At 50.3% G+C, this 14,078-nt stretch overlaps 14 non-coding genes across 14 annotated transcripts; 7 read left to right on the top strand and 7 right to left on the bottom strand.

The window, feature by feature from the left end:
- The first annotated feature begins 385 nt into the window (after nt 1-385).
- On the top strand, nt 386-469 carry Trnal-uaa (transfer RNA leucine (anticodon UAA)). The gene has a single exon. It is a non-coding gene; the product is annotated as a tRNA-Leu (tRNA).
- A 1,125-nt stretch (nt 470-1,594) lies between these two features.
- On the bottom strand, nt 1,595-1,666 carry Trnag-ccc (transfer RNA glycine (anticodon CCC)). The gene has a single exon. It is a non-coding gene; the product is annotated as a tRNA-Gly (tRNA).
- Nucleotides 1,667-2,349: 683 nt separating this feature from the next.
- Trnal-uaa (transfer RNA leucine (anticodon UAA)) lies at nt 2,350-2,433 on the top strand. Its single transcript has one exon. It is a non-coding gene; the product is annotated as a tRNA-Leu (tRNA).
- Nucleotides 2,434-3,558: 1,125 nt separating this feature from the next.
- Trnag-ccc (transfer RNA glycine (anticodon CCC)) lies at nt 3,559-3,630 on the bottom strand. The gene has a single exon. It is a non-coding gene; the product is annotated as a tRNA-Gly (tRNA).
- A 683-nt stretch (nt 3,631-4,313) lies between these two features.
- Trnal-uaa (transfer RNA leucine (anticodon UAA)) lies at nt 4,314-4,397 on the top strand. The gene has a single exon. It is a non-coding gene; the product is annotated as a tRNA-Leu (tRNA).
- Nucleotides 4,398-5,522: 1,125 nt separating this feature from the next.
- Trnag-ccc (transfer RNA glycine (anticodon CCC)) lies at nt 5,523-5,594 on the bottom strand. Its single transcript has one exon. It is a non-coding gene; the product is annotated as a tRNA-Gly (tRNA).
- Nucleotides 5,595-6,277: 683 nt separating this feature from the next.
- Trnal-uaa (transfer RNA leucine (anticodon UAA)) lies at nt 6,278-6,361 on the top strand. Its single transcript has one exon. It is a non-coding gene; the product is annotated as a tRNA-Leu (tRNA).
- A 1,125-nt stretch (nt 6,362-7,486) lies between these two features.
- On the bottom strand, nt 7,487-7,558 carry Trnag-ccc (transfer RNA glycine (anticodon CCC)). Its single transcript has one exon. It is a non-coding gene; the product is annotated as a tRNA-Gly (tRNA).
- A 683-nt stretch (nt 7,559-8,241) lies between these two features.
- On the top strand, nt 8,242-8,325 carry Trnal-uaa (transfer RNA leucine (anticodon UAA)). The gene has a single exon. It is a non-coding gene; the product is annotated as a tRNA-Leu (tRNA).
- Nucleotides 8,326-9,450: 1,125 nt separating this feature from the next.
- On the bottom strand, nt 9,451-9,522 carry Trnag-ccc (transfer RNA glycine (anticodon CCC)). Its single transcript has one exon. It is a non-coding gene; the product is annotated as a tRNA-Gly (tRNA).
- A 683-nt stretch (nt 9,523-10,205) lies between these two features.
- Trnal-uaa (transfer RNA leucine (anticodon UAA)) lies at nt 10,206-10,289 on the top strand. Its single transcript has one exon. It is a non-coding gene; the product is annotated as a tRNA-Leu (tRNA).
- Nucleotides 10,290-11,414: 1,125 nt separating this feature from the next.
- Nucleotides 11,415-11,486, bottom strand: Trnag-ccc (transfer RNA glycine (anticodon CCC)). The gene has a single exon. It is a non-coding gene; the product is annotated as a tRNA-Gly (tRNA).
- A 683-nt stretch (nt 11,487-12,169) lies between these two features.
- Nucleotides 12,170-12,253, top strand: Trnal-uaa (transfer RNA leucine (anticodon UAA)). Its single transcript has one exon. It is a non-coding gene; the product is annotated as a tRNA-Leu (tRNA).
- A 1,125-nt stretch (nt 12,254-13,378) lies between these two features.
- Trnag-ccc (transfer RNA glycine (anticodon CCC)) lies at nt 13,379-13,450 on the bottom strand. The gene has a single exon. It is a non-coding gene; the product is annotated as a tRNA-Gly (tRNA).
- Between the last annotated feature and the right edge of the window lie 628 nt (nt 13,451-14,078).

Here is a 14,078-nt window from a genome sequence, read left to right as displayed (position 1 = left end):
ATCACAGTGTTAAGTTGGTTAGTTTGATTCTCGCCTGGAGCATATCATTAGCTTCCCCTGAGGGTGAAATGCACAGCGTAGCCGTTGCTAGGGAACGGCCTTTTCTTGTCATTCGTTGTTTTCTCTGCGACAATGTAAAAATTGATAGTTGGAGTTCTGCTCGTTCCACTTAAGACAGAAGGCGACGGAAAACAACGGTGTCAGGCGCCATATTTAAGCTCTGGCTCCCGAAAGTGAGGGTGGGGTGCAACCTCACATCTGACAACTCGTCTAAAATACTCTAAAAAAACGTATTTCCTTCACACAAGAAAAAACAAGCACATTTCGCAGTAAGGCTCTGGAGATGTTGCTAGGAACGACAGCAGCAGGTCGTTTGCGCTCACAAGTCAGATTGGCCGAGCGGTCTAAGGCGCCAGATTTAAGCTCTGGTTCCCGAACGGGAGCGTGGGTTCGAACCCCACATCTGACAATGAATTTTAAATATTCCTTAACTGGCCATTTCCTTCGTGCGGGAAAGCAAGTCAATTACGCGCAAACAGGTTCGAGAGATATTATTAGAGACGGCAGTGGTTACGGAGCTTGCCCTGCAAGTCTGATTGCCCGGCGGTCAGAAGGAATGGAAAGCTGTTGGGAGACATGGCTTTCAGCCAGGCGGCCCGGATTCGATTCCCGGTAGCCGAACATTCTTTCGTTTGCTGAGTCTTGGCTATTCTCACGGCGTTTACGTTTTCTTTGTGTTGTGCTTTTTGGGTCCAACGTCAAGAAAGCAAAAGTCAACGAAAACAGATACGTGTTTAAATGACTGGCAGGGCAGTAACGAAGGTGGATGAGCCGGTGGACCGGGTACTGGACTGCTGACGTGGCCCCATTGCATAGGTCGTCAGCTGAGTAGGTTAGAGCGTCGTGGTGTGAACACAAAGGCCATGTATTCGATCGCAGCAAGTGCCATTTAATTTTTCTCTCGTAAAAGACAGTGCTTCCTCCAGCGAGACACTGCCAGGTAAATACCAAGTGATATGCACAAGAAGCAAGATGTCTGCACGTTTGCTGGCGTTGTGGCTAGCGGCCGTAGCACGCTGAGTGCAGCGGTTCTCGGCTGTTCATTGGAGTTAAGAACCGTTGTGTGTGGTTAGTAGTTGGGTGGGTGACCAGCTGGGAGCTCGACCTGCGTTTGGCTTCTTTCCTTTTGCCTTTTTACTTCGGTTTCGTTGCTGCTTAGCGTTAATGATGCTGTTCAGCACGCTGACGCCACTCTTGCCTCTCGGTACACTAAGGCGCGAATCTGTGGCCACAATAAAATGAAAGGTTCTGTCGTGTGTTTGTCGTTTTTTGGTCTCTCACAGTCGTTTCTCGCGCCTGCCCTCTACATATATGCCCGTTTCCAAGCGTCAGCTTTCGCGTCAGCCGAGCAAAGTCGAGACAAGTCGACACATGGAGACACACGATGCTGTGAAACGAAATCCGGCGACTAGCGCACTGGCTACACGGAGTGAGACGTGGGGCGAAGGAAAACTATTCGTAGCGCGACAGTTCTCAGGTTCGAGGATCGCGTTACGTTACGTGGAATATCCCTAGAAGAAAAATTTACGTTTCGTGCGGTGGCCGGGAGTCGAACCCGGATCAACTGCTTGGGAAGCAACCATGCTGACCGTTACACCACCACCGCCTTGCGCTGCGTTTCACTCACGCCGCGATGTGTCGGCTACCCTCCTGCCACCAGAGGCCGAAGGCGATGACGCTGTAGGCGCTCTACGCCAGGGCGGAGGTGAGCACATCTGAACGCAGTGTGTAGGTGCTGCTAGGGCGATGTAGCGTAACTAGAAGCAGAACTGACATCCATTGAAAAAACTGCCCTTTAATTTACAGCAGCGTGATCAAAGAAATATGTAATGTGACGTACTTACTGACGATCCAGAGACGATTGAGCATATGTGTGCCAGTACAGAAGTAGAAAGCGCGTACGTATCACAGTGTTAAGTTGGTTAGTTTGATTCTCGCCTGGAGCATATCATTAGCTTCCCCTGAGGGTGAAATGCACAGCGTAGCCGTTGCTAGGGAACGGCCTTTTCTTGTCATTCGTTGTTTTCTCTGCGACAATGTAAAAATTGATAGTTGGAGTTCTGCTCGTTCCACTTAAGACAGAAGGCGACGGAAAACAACGGTGTCAGGCGCCATATTTAAGCTCTGGCTCCCGAAAGTGAGGGTGGGGTGCAACCTCACATCTGACAACTCGTCTAAAATACTCTAAAAAAACGTATTTCCTTCACACAAGAAAAAACAAGCACATTTCGCAGTAAGGCTCTGGAGATGTTGCTAGGAACGACAGCAGCAGGTCGTTTGCGCTCACAAGTCAGATTGGCCGAGCGGTCTAAGGCGCCAGATTTAAGCTCTGGTTCCCGAACGGGAGCGTGGGTTCGAACCCCACATCTGACAATGAATTTTAAATATTCCTTAACTGGCCATTTCCTTCGTGCGGGAAAGCAAGTCAATTACGCGCAAACAGGTTCGAGAGATATTATTAGAGACGGCAGTGGTTACGGAGCTTGCCCTGCAAGTCTGATTGCCCGGCGGTCAGAAGGAATGGAAAGCTGTTGGGAGACATGGCTTTCAGCCAGGCGGCCCGGATTCGATTCCCGGTAGCCGAACATTCTTTCGTTTGCTGAGTCTTGGCTATTCTCACGGCGTTTACGTTTTCTTTGTGTTGTGCTTTTTGGGTCCAACGTCAAGAAAGCAAAAGTCAACGAAAACAGATACGTGTTTAAATGACTGGCAGGGCAGTAACGAAGGTGGATGAGCCGGTGGACCGGGTACTGGACTGCTGACGTGGCCCCATTGCATAGGTCGTCAGCTGAGTAGGTTAGAGCGTCGTGGTGTGAACACAAAGGCCATGTATTCGATCGCAGCAAGTGCCATTTAATTTTTCTCTCGTAAAAGACAGTGCTTCCTCCAGCGAGACACTGCCAGGTAAATACCAAGTGATATGCACAAGAAGCAAGATGTCTGCACGTTTGCTGGCGTTGTGGCTAGCGGCCGTAGCACGCTGAGTGCAGCGGTTCTCGGCTGTTCATTGGAGTTAAGAACCGTTGTGTGTGGTTAGTAGTTGGGTGGGTGACCAGCTGGGAGCTCGACCTGCGTTTGGCTTCTTTCCTTTTGCCTTTTTACTTCGGTTTCGTTGCTGCTTAGCGTTAATGATGCTGTTCAGCACGCTGACGCCACTCTTGCCTCTCGGTACACTAAGGCGCGAATCTGTGGCCACAATAAAATGAAAGGTTCTGTCGTGTGTTTGTCGTTTTTTGGTCTCTCACAGTCGTTTCTCGCGCCTGCCCTCTACATATATGCCCGTTTCCAAGCGTCAGCTTTCGCGTCAGCCGAGCAAAGTCGAGACAAGTCGACACATGGAGACACACGATGCTGTGAAACGAAATCCGGCGACTAGCGCACTGGCTACACGGAGTGAGACGTGGGGCGAAGGAAAACTATTCGTAGCGCGACAGTTCTCAGGTTCGAGGATCGCGTTACGTTACGTGGAATATCCCTAGAAGAAAAATTTACGTTTCGTGCGGTGGCCGGGAGTCGAACCCGGATCAACTGCTTGGGAAGCAACCATGCTGACCGTTACACCACCACCGCCTTGCGCTGCGTTTCACTCACGCCGCGATGTGTCGGCTACCCTCCTGCCACCAGAGGCCGAAGGCGATGACGCTGTAGGCGCTCTACGCCAGGGCGGAGGTGAGCACATCTGAACGCAGTGTGTAGGTGCTGCTAGGGCGATGTAGCGTAACTAGAAGCAGAACTGACATCCATTGAAAAAACTGCCCTTTAATTTACAGCAGCGTGATCAAAGAAATATGTAATGTGACGTACTTACTGACGATCCAGAGACGATTGAGCATATGTGTGCCAGTACAGAAGTAGAAAGCGCGTACGTATCACAGTGTTAAGTTGGTTAGTTTGATTCTCGCCTGGAGCATATCATTAGCTTCCCCTGAGGGTGAAATGCACAGCGTAGCCGTTGCTAGGGAACGGCCTTTTCTTGTCATTCGTTGTTTTCTCTGCGACAATGTAAAAATTGATAGTTGGAGTTCTGCTCGTTCCACTTAAGACAGAAGGCGACGGAAAACAACGGTGTCAGGCGCCATATTTAAGCTCTGGCTCCCGAAAGTGAGGGTGGGGTGCAACCTCACATCTGACAACTCGTCTAAAATACTCTAAAAAAACGTATTTCCTTCACACAAGAAAAAACAAGCACATTTCGCAGTAAGGCTCTGGAGATGTTGCTAGGAACGACAGCAGCAGGTCGTTTGCGCTCACAAGTCAGATTGGCCGAGCGGTCTAAGGCGCCAGATTTAAGCTCTGGTTCCCGAACGGGAGCGTGGGTTCGAACCCCACATCTGACAATGAATTTTAAATATTCCTTAACTGGCCATTTCCTTCGTGCGGGAAAGCAAGTCAATTACGCGCAAACAGGTTCGAGAGATATTATTAGAGACGGCAGTGGTTACGGAGCTTGCCCTGCAAGTCTGATTGCCCGGCGGTCAGAAGGAATGGAAAGCTGTTGGGAGACATGGCTTTCAGCCAGGCGGCCCGGATTCGATTCCCGGTAGCCGAACATTCTTTCGTTTGCTGAGTCTTGGCTATTCTCACGGCGTTTACGTTTTCTTTGTGTTGTGCTTTTTGGGTCCAACGTCAAGAAAGCAAAAGTCAACGAAAACAGATACGTGTTTAAATGACTGGCAGGGCAGTAACGAAGGTGGATGAGCCGGTGGACCGGGTACTGGACTGCTGACGTGGCCCCATTGCATAGGTCGTCAGCTGAGTAGGTTAGAGCGTCGTGGTGTGAACACAAAGGCCATGTATTCGATCGCAGCAAGTGCCATTTAATTTTTCTCTCGTAAAAGACAGTGCTTCCTCCAGCGAGACACTGCCAGGTAAATACCAAGTGATATGCACAAGAAGCAAGATGTCTGCACGTTTGCTGGCGTTGTGGCTAGCGGCCGTAGCACGCTGAGTGCAGCGGTTCTCGGCTGTTCATTGGAGTTAAGAACCGTTGTGTGTGGTTAGTAGTTGGGTGGGTGACCAGCTGGGAGCTCGACCTGCGTTTGGCTTCTTTCCTTTTGCCTTTTTACTTCGGTTTCGTTGCTGCTTAGCGTTAATGATGCTGTTCAGCACGCTGACGCCACTCTTGCCTCTCGGTACACTAAGGCGCGAATCTGTGGCCACAATAAAATGAAAGGTTCTGTCGTGTGTTTGTCGTTTTTTGGTCTCTCACAGTCGTTTCTCGCGCCTGCCCTCTACATATATGCCCGTTTCCAAGCGTCAGCTTTCGCGTCAGCCGAGCAAAGTCGAGACAAGTCGACACATGGAGACACACGATGCTGTGAAACGAAATCCGGCGACTAGCGCACTGGCTACACGGAGTGAGACGTGGGGCGAAGGAAAACTATTCGTAGCGCGACAGTTCTCAGGTTCGAGGATCGCGTTACGTTACGTGGAATATCCCTAGAAGAAAAATTTACGTTTCGTGCGGTGGCCGGGAGTCGAACCCGGATCAACTGCTTGGGAAGCAACCATGCTGACCGTTACACCACCACCGCCTTGCGCTGCGTTTCACTCACGCCGCGATGTGTCGGCTACCCTCCTGCCACCAGAGGCCGAAGGCGATGACGCTGTAGGCGCTCTACGCCAGGGCGGAGGTGAGCACATCTGAACGCAGTGTGTAGGTGCTGCTAGGGCGATGTAGCGTAACTAGAAGCAGAACTGACATCCATTGAAAAAACTGCCCTTTAATTTACAGCAGCGTGATCAAAGAAATATGTAATGTGACGTACTTACTGACGATCCAGAGACGATTGAGCATATGTGTGCCAGTACAGAAGTAGAAAGCGCGTACGTATCACAGTGTTAAGTTGGTTAGTTTGATTCTCGCCTGGAGCATATCATTAGCTTCCCCTGAGGGTGAAATGCACAGCGTAGCCGTTGCTAGGGAACGGCCTTTTCTTGTCATTCGTTGTTTTCTCTGCGACAATGTAAAAATTGATAGTTGGAGTTCTGCTCGTTCCACTTAAGACAGAAGGCGACGGAAAACAACGGTGTCAGGCGCCATATTTAAGCTCTGGCTCCCGAAAGTGAGGGTGGGGTGCAACCTCACATCTGACAACTCGTCTAAAATACTCTAAAAAAACGTATTTCCTTCACACAAGAAAAAACAAGCACATTTCGCAGTAAGGCTCTGGAGATGTTGCTAGGAACGACAGCAGCAGGTCGTTTGCGCTCACAAGTCAGATTGGCCGAGCGGTCTAAGGCGCCAGATTTAAGCTCTGGTTCCCGAACGGGAGCGTGGGTTCGAACCCCACATCTGACAATGAATTTTAAATATTCCTTAACTGGCCATTTCCTTCGTGCGGGAAAGCAAGTCAATTACGCGCAAACAGGTTCGAGAGATATTATTAGAGACGGCAGTGGTTACGGAGCTTGCCCTGCAAGTCTGATTGCCCGGCGGTCAGAAGGAATGGAAAGCTGTTGGGAGACATGGCTTTCAGCCAGGCGGCCCGGATTCGATTCCCGGTAGCCGAACATTCTTTCGTTTGCTGAGTCTTGGCTATTCTCACGGCGTTTACGTTTTCTTTGTGTTGTGCTTTTTGGGTCCAACGTCAAGAAAGCAAAAGTCAACGAAAACAGATACGTGTTTAAATGACTGGCAGGGCAGTAACGAAGGTGGATGAGCCGGTGGACCGGGTACTGGACTGCTGACGTGGCCCCATTGCATAGGTCGTCAGCTGAGTAGGTTAGAGCGTCGTGGTGTGAACACAAAGGCCATGTATTCGATCGCAGCAAGTGCCATTTAATTTTTCTCTCGTAAAAGACAGTGCTTCCTCCAGCGAGACACTGCCAGGTAAATACCAAGTGATATGCACAAGAAGCAAGATGTCTGCACGTTTGCTGGCGTTGTGGCTAGCGGCCGTAGCACGCTGAGTGCAGCGGTTCTCGGCTGTTCATTGGAGTTAAGAACCGTTGTGTGTGGTTAGTAGTTGGGTGGGTGACCAGCTGGGAGCTCGACCTGCGTTTGGCTTCTTTCCTTTTGCCTTTTTACTTCGGTTTCGTTGCTGCTTAGCGTTAATGATGCTGTTCAGCACGCTGACGCCACTCTTGCCTCTCGGTACACTAAGGCGCGAATCTGTGGCCACAATAAAATGAAAGGTTCTGTCGTGTGTTTGTCGTTTTTTGGTCTCTCACAGTCGTTTCTCGCGCCTGCCCTCTACATATATGCCCGTTTCCAAGCGTCAGCTTTCGCGTCAGCCGAGCAAAGTCGAGACAAGTCGACACATGGAGACACACGATGCTGTGAAACGAAATCCGGCGACTAGCGCACTGGCTACACGGAGTGAGACGTGGGGCGAAGGAAAACTATTCGTAGCGCGACAGTTCTCAGGTTCGAGGATCGCGTTACGTTACGTGGAATATCCCTAGAAGAAAAATTTACGTTTCGTGCGGTGGCCGGGAGTCGAACCCGGATCAACTGCTTGGGAAGCAACCATGCTGACCGTTACACCACCACCGCCTTGCGCTGCGTTTCACTCACGCCGCGATGTGTCGGCTACCCTCCTGCCACCAGAGGCCGAAGGCGATGACGCTGTAGGCGCTCTACGCCAGGGCGGAGGTGAGCACATCTGAACGCAGTGTGTAGGTGCTGCTAGGGCGATGTAGCGTAACTAGAAGCAGAACTGACATCCATTGAAAAAACTGCCCTTTAATTTACAGCAGCGTGATCAAAGAAATATGTAATGTGACGTACTTACTGACGATCCAGAGACGATTGAGCATATGTGTGCCAGTACAGAAGTAGAAAGCGCGTACGTATCACAGTGTTAAGTTGGTTAGTTTGATTCTCGCCTGGAGCATATCATTAGCTTCCCCTGAGGGTGAAATGCACAGCGTAGCCGTTGCTAGGGAACGGCCTTTTCTTGTCATTCGTTGTTTTCTCTGCGACAATGTAAAAATTGATAGTTGGAGTTCTGCTCGTTCCACTTAAGACAGAAGGCGACGGAAAACAACGGTGTCAGGCGCCATATTTAAGCTCTGGCTCCCGAAAGTGAGGGTGGGGTGCAACCTCACATCTGACAACTCGTCTAAAATACTCTAAAAAAACGTATTTCCTTCACACAAGAAAAAACAAGCACATTTCGCAGTAAGGCTCTGGAGATGTTGCTAGGAACGACAGCAGCAGGTCGTTTGCGCTCACAAGTCAGATTGGCCGAGCGGTCTAAGGCGCCAGATTTAAGCTCTGGTTCCCGAACGGGAGCGTGGGTTCGAACCCCACATCTGACAATGAATTTTAAATATTCCTTAACTGGCCATTTCCTTCGTGCGGGAAAGCAAGTCAATTACGCGCAAACAGGTTCGAGAGATATTATTAGAGACGGCAGTGGTTACGGAGCTTGCCCTGCAAGTCTGATTGCCCGGCGGTCAGAAGGAATGGAAAGCTGTTGGGAGACATGGCTTTCAGCCAGGCGGCCCGGATTCGATTCCCGGTAGCCGAACATTCTTTCGTTTGCTGAGTCTTGGCTATTCTCACGGCGTTTACGTTTTCTTTGTGTTGTGCTTTTTGGGTCCAACGTCAAGAAAGCAAAAGTCAACGAAAACAGATACGTGTTTAAATGACTGGCAGGGCAGTAACGAAGGTGGATGAGCCGGTGGACCGGGTACTGGACTGCTGACGTGGCCCCATTGCATAGGTCGTCAGCTGAGTAGGTTAGAGCGTCGTGGTGTGAACACAAAGGCCATGTATTCGATCGCAGCAAGTGCCATTTAATTTTTCTCTCGTAAAAGACAGTGCTTCCTCCAGCGAGACACTGCCAGGTAAATACCAAGTGATATGCACAAGAAGCAAGATGTCTGCACGTTTGCTGGCGTTGTGGCTAGCGGCCGTAGCACGCTGAGTGCAGCGGTTCTCGGCTGTTCATTGGAGTTAAGAACCGTTGTGTGTGGTTAGTAGTTGGGTGGGTGACCAGCTGGGAGCTCGACCTGCGTTTGGCTTCTTTCCTTTTGCCTTTTTACTTCGGTTTCGTTGCTGCTTAGCGTTAATGATGCTGTTCAGCACGCTGACGCCACTCTTGCCTCTCGGTACACTAAGGCGCGAATCTGTGGCCACAATAAAATGAAAGGTTCTGTCGTGTGTTTGTCGTTTTTTGGTCTCTCACAGTCGTTTCTCGCGCCTGCCCTCTACATATATGCCCGTTTCCAAGCGTCAGCTTTCGCGTCAGCCGAGCAAAGTCGAGACAAGTCGACACATGGAGACACACGATGCTGTGAAACGAAATCCGGCGACTAGCGCACTGGCTACACGGAGTGAGACGTGGGGCGAAGGAAAACTATTCGTAGCGCGACAGTTCTCAGGTTCGAGGATCGCGTTACGTTACGTGGAATATCCCTAGAAGAAAAATTTACGTTTCGTGCGGTGGCCGGGAGTCGAACCCGGATCAACTGCTTGGGAAGCAACCATGCTGACCGTTACACCACCACCGCCTTGCGCTGCGTTTCACTCACGCCGCGATGTGTCGGCTACCCTCCTGCCACCAGAGGCCGAAGGCGATGACGCTGTAGGCGCTCTACGCCAGGGCGGAGGTGAGCACATCTGAACGCAGTGTGTAGGTGCTGCTAGGGCGATGTAGCGTAACTAGAAGCAGAACTGACATCCATTGAAAAAACTGCCCTTTAATTTACAGCAGCGTGATCAAAGAAATATGTAATGTGACGTACTTACTGACGATCCAGAGACGATTGAGCATATGTGTGCCAGTACAGAAGTAGAAAGCGCGTACGTATCACAGTGTTAAGTTGGTTAGTTTGATTCTCGCCTGGAGCATATCATTAGCTTCCCCTGAGGGTGAAATGCACAGCGTAGCCGTTGCTAGGGAACGGCCTTTTCTTGTCATTCGTTGTTTTCTCTGCGACAATGTAAAAATTGATAGTTGGAGTTCTGCTCGTTCCACTTAAGACAGAAGGCGACGGAAAACAACGGTGTCAGGCGCCATATTTAAGCTCTGGCTCCCGAAAGTGAGGGTGGGGTGCAACCTCACATCTGACAACTCGTCTAAAATACTCTAAAAAAACGTATTTCCTTCACACAAGAAAAAACAAGCACATTTCGCAGTAAGGCTCTGGAGATGTTGCTAGGAACGACAGCAGCAGGTCGTTTGCGCTCACAAGTCAGATTGGCCGAGCGGTCTAAGGCGCCAGATTTAAGCTCTGGTTCCCGAACGGGAGCGTGGGTTCGAACCCCACATCTGACAATGAATTTTAAATATTCCTTAACTGGCCATTTCCTTCGTGCGGGAAAGCAAGTCAATTACGCGCAAACAGGTTCGAGAGATATTATTAGAGACGGCAGTGGTTACGGAGCTTGCCCTGCAAGTCTGATTGCCCGGCGGTCAGAAGGAATGGAAAGCTGTTGGGAGACATGGCTTTCAGCCAGGCGGCCCGGATTCGATTCCCGGTAGCCGAACATTCTTTCGTTTGCTGAGTCTTGGCTATTCTCACGGCGTTTACGTTTTCTTTGTGTTGTGCTTTTTGGGTCCAACGTCAAGAAAGCAAAAGTCAACGAAAACAGATACGTGTTTAAATGACTGGCAGGGCAGTAACGAAGGTGGATGAGCCGGTGGACCGGGTACTGGACTGCTGACGTGGCCCCATTGCATAGGTCGTCAGCTGAGTAGGTTAGAGCGTCGTGGTGTGAACACAAAGGCCATGTATTCGATCGCAGCAAGTGCCATTTAATTTTTCTCTCGTAAAAGACAGTGCTTCCTCCAGCGAGACACTGCCAGGTAAATACCAAGTGATATGCACAAGAAGCAAGATGTCTGCACGTTTGCTGGCGTTGTGGCTAGCGGCCGTAGCACGCTGAGTGCAGCGGTTCTCGGCTGTTCATTGGAGTTAAGAACCGTTGTGTGTGGTTAGTAGTTGGGTGGGTGACCAGCTGGGAGCTCGACCTGCGTTTGGCTTCTTTCCTTTTGCCTTTTTACTTCGGTTTCGTTGCTGCTTAGCGTTAATGATGCTGTTCAGCACGCTGACGCCACTCTTGCCTCTCGGTACACTAAGGCGCGAATCTGTGGCCACAATAAAATGAAAGGTTCTGTCGTGTGTTTGTCGTTTTTTGGTCTCTCACAGTCGTTTCTCGCGCCTGCCCTCTACATATATGCCCGTTTCCAAGCGTCAGCTTTCGCGTCAGCCGAGCAAAGTCGAGACAAGTCGACACATGGAGACACACGATGCTGTGAAACGAAATCCGGCGACTAGCGCACTGGCTACACGGAGTGAGACGTGGGGCGAAGGAAAACTATTCGTAGCGCGACAGTTCTCAGGTTCGAGGATCGCGTTACGTTACGTGGAATATCCCTAGAAGAAAAATTTACGTTTCGTGCGGTGGCCGGGAGTCGAACCCGGATCAACTGCTTGGGAAGCAACCATGCTGACCGTTACACCACCACCGCCTTGCGCTGCGTTTCACTCACGCCGCGATGTGTCGGCTACCCTCCTGCCACCAGAGGCCGAAGGCGATGACGCTGTAGGCGCTCTACGCCAGGGCGGAGGTGAGCACATCTGAACGCAGTGTGTAGGTGCTGCTAGGGCGATGTAGCGTAACTAGAAGCAGAACTGACATCCATTGAAAAAACTGCCCTTTAATTTACAGCAGCGTGATCAAAGAAATATGTAATGTGACGTACTTACTGACGATCCAGAGACGATTGAGCATATGTGTGCCAGTACAGAAGTAGAAAGCGCGTACGTATCACAGTGTTAAGTTGGTTAGTTTGATTCTCGCCTGGAGCATATCATTAGCTTCCCCTGAGGGTGAAATGCACAGCGTAGCCGTTGCTAGGGAACGGCCTTTTCTTGTCATTCGTTGTTTTCTCTGCGACAATGTAAAAATTGATAGTTGGAGTTCTGCTCGTTCCACTTAAGACAGAAGGCGACGGAAAACAACGGTGTCAGGCGCCATATTTAAGCTCTGGCTCCCGAAAGTGAGGGTGGGGTGCAACCTCACATCTGACAACTCGTCTAAAATACTCTAAAAAAACGTATTTCCTTCACACAAGAAAAAACAAGCACATTTCGCAGTAAGGCTCTGGAGATGTTGCTAGGAACGACAGCAGCAGGTCGTTTGCGCTCACAAGTCAGATTGGCCGAGCGGTCTAAGGCGCCAGATTTAAGCTCTGGTTCCCGAACGGGAGCGTGGGTTCGAACCCCACATCTGACAATGAATTTTAAATATTCCTTAACTGGCCATTTCCTTCGTGCGGGAAAGCAAGTCAATTACGCGCAAACAGGTTCGAGAGATATTATTAGAGACGGCAGTGGTTACGGAGCTTGCCCTGCAAGTCTGATTGCCCGGCGGTCAGAAGGAATGGAAAGCTGTTGGGAGACATGGCTTTCAGCCAGGCGGCCCGGATTCGATTCCCGGTAGCCGAACATTCTTTCGTTTGCTGAGTCTTGGCTATTCTCACGGCGTTTACGTTTTCTTTGTGTTGTGCTTTTTGGGTCCAACGTCAAGAAAGCAAAAGTCAACGAAAACAGATACGTGTTTAAATGACTGGCAGGGCAGTAACGAAGGTGGATGAGCCGGTGGACCGGGTACTGGACTGCTGACGTGGCCCCATTGCATAGGTCGTCAGCTGAGTAGGTTAGAGCGTCGTGGTGTGAACACAAAGGCCATGTATTCGATCGCAGCAAGTGCCATTTAATTTTTCTCTCGTAAAAGACAGTGCTTCCTCCAGCGAGACACTGCCAGGTAAATACCAAGTGATATGCACAAGAAGCAAGATGTCTGCACGTTTGCTGGCGTTGTGGCTAGCGGCCGTAGCACGCTGAGTGCAGCGGTTCTCGGCTGTTCATTGGAGTTAAGAACCGTTGTGTGTGGTTAGTAGTTGGGTGGGTGACCAGCTGGGAGCTCGACCTGCGTTTGGCTTCTTTCCTTTTGCCTTTTTACTTCGGTTTCGTTGCTGCTTAGCGTTAATGATGCTGTTCAGCACGCTGACGCCACTCTTGCCTCTCGGTACACTAAGGCGCGAATCTGTGGCCACAATAAAATGAAAGGTTCTGTCGTGTGTTTGTCGTTTTTTGGTCTCTCACAGTCGTTTCTCGCGCCTGCCCTCTACATATATGCCCGTTTCCAAGCGTCAGCTTTCGCGTCAGCCGAGCAAAGTCGAGACAAGTCGACACATGGAGACACACGATGCTGTGAAACGAAATCCGGCGACTAGCGCACTGGCTACACGGAGTGAGACGTGGGGCGAAGGAAAACTATTCGTAGCGCGACAGTTCTCAGGTTCGAGGATCGCGTTACGTTACGTGGAATATCCCTAGAAGAAAAATTTACGTTTCGTGCGGTGGCCGGGAGTCGAACCCGGATCAACTGCTTGGGAAGCAACCATGCTGACCGTTACACCACCACCGCCTTGCGCTGCGTTTCACTCACGCCGCGATGTGTCGGCTACCCTCCTGCCACCAGAGGCCGAAGGCGATGACGCTGTAGGCGCTCTACGCCAGGGCGGAGGTGAGCACATCTGAACGCAGTGTGTAGGTGCTGCTAGGGCGATGTAGCGTAACTAGAAGCAGAACTGACATCCATTGAAAAAACTGCCCTTTAATTTACAGCAGCGTGATCAAAGAAATATGTAATGTGACGTACTTACTGACGATCCAGAGACGATTGAGCATATGTGTGCCAGTACAGAAGTAGAAAGCGCGTACGTATCACAGTGTTAAGTTGGTTAGTTTGATTCTCGCCTGGAGCATATCATTAGCTTCCCCTGAGGGTGAAATGCACAGCGTAGCCGTTGCTAGGGAACGGCCTTTTCTTGTCATTCGTTGTTTTCTCTGCGACAATGTAAAAATTGATAGTTGGAGTTCTGCTCGTTCCACTTAAGACAGAAGGCGACGGAAAACAACGGTGTCAGGCGCCATATTTAAGCTCTGGCTCCCGAAAGTGAGGGTGGGGTGCAACCTCACATCTGACAACTCGTCTAAAATACTCTAAAAAAACGTATTTCCTTCACACAAGAAAAAACAAGCACATTTCGCAG

Source organism: Schistocerca nitens, unplaced genomic scaffold, assembly GCF_023898315.1.
Source record: "Schistocerca nitens isolate TAMUIC-IGC-003100 unplaced genomic scaffold, iqSchNite1.1 HiC_scaffold_292, whole genome shotgun sequence".
NCBI classification, from domain to species: domain Eukaryota; kingdom Metazoa; phylum Arthropoda; class Insecta; order Orthoptera; family Acrididae; genus Schistocerca; species Schistocerca nitens.
Note: the sequence above shows the minus strand (reverse complement) of the source record. Positions and strands in the feature narration are given on the sequence as shown.